General features: G+C 56.3%; 1 long non-coding RNA gene across 1 annotated transcript in view; it reads right to left on the bottom strand.

The window, feature by feature from the left end:
* LOC109306887 overlaps positions 1-619 on the bottom strand; it is a 19,219-nt gene extending 18,600 nt beyond the window's left edge. The window contains exon 1 of the long non-coding RNA XR_002100134.1: positions 563-619. This is a non-coding gene — a long non-coding RNA (uncharacterized LOC109306887). The remainder of the gene's footprint in view (positions 1-562) is intronic.
* Positions 620-797: the final 178 nt, after the last annotated feature.

Genomic DNA, 797 nt, shown 5'->3' with positions numbered 1-797 from the left:
CTGATCGGACTGGTAGGGGCTGGGGAGGGGTTAGTTGTAGGTTCGGTTGTACTGGGGGTGACCCTGATCGGACTGGTAGGGGCTGGGGAGGGGTTGGTTGTAGGTTCGGTTGTACTGGGGGTGACCCTGATTGGACTGGTAGGGACTGTGGGGGCTTGATGGTGGGTACGGTTGCACTGGGGGTGACCCTGATTGGACTGGTAGGGGCTGGGGGGTATTTTCCTCTGTAGCATCTGCCTGGGTTCCCCTGGGCTACAACCAACTTTGGGGGGAGCTGCTTGTAGCCTGTTGCTCTAAGGGCACAGGCAGACAAGGTGCTTTGGGTGAATGTAATTCGTAGCCGTGCTGGTCGGAGACAAAAAGAAATGCAAACATGTAGGACTGTTGGTTCAGAGGAGAGACCTTTCATTAGAGCAACTGAGAAATGGCAAAAAAAATTAAAAAATCATTTTTTTGCCATTTCTCAGGTGGTCTATTGAAAGGTCTCATCTCTGAACCAAGAGGTCTGGATTTTTGCATTTCTTGGGGGAATGCAAGATCTTTTAGTAAACCAAACAAGTACCGCTAACAGCTGCTTTCTTCCAAGCTCTGCACGCAACGGGCTCACGCATGCGCAGTCTCTCGCCCCGGGCGCTGCAGGAGGTGGCCCCGCCCCCGTGGGAGGGAAGGGGGGTGGCCACGCGGCCAGTCCCGCCCCTGAACTCTATGGTGGAGGGGGGTCTCTCTAGCCGGACGGGCGGATCAGGTTCGGTGGTGTGTGCCCGGCATTCCGCTGCGCATGCGTGGAGAGGGGGCGG

The sequence above is a fragment of the Crocodylus porosus genome, unplaced genomic scaffold, assembly GCF_001723895.1.
Source record: "Crocodylus porosus isolate Cpor-Errol unplaced genomic scaffold, CroPor_comp1, whole genome shotgun sequence".
NCBI classification, from domain to species: Eukaryota; Metazoa; Chordata; order Crocodylia; family Crocodylidae; genus Crocodylus; species Crocodylus porosus.
This window is presented reverse-complemented; position numbering and strand designations above follow the sequence as displayed.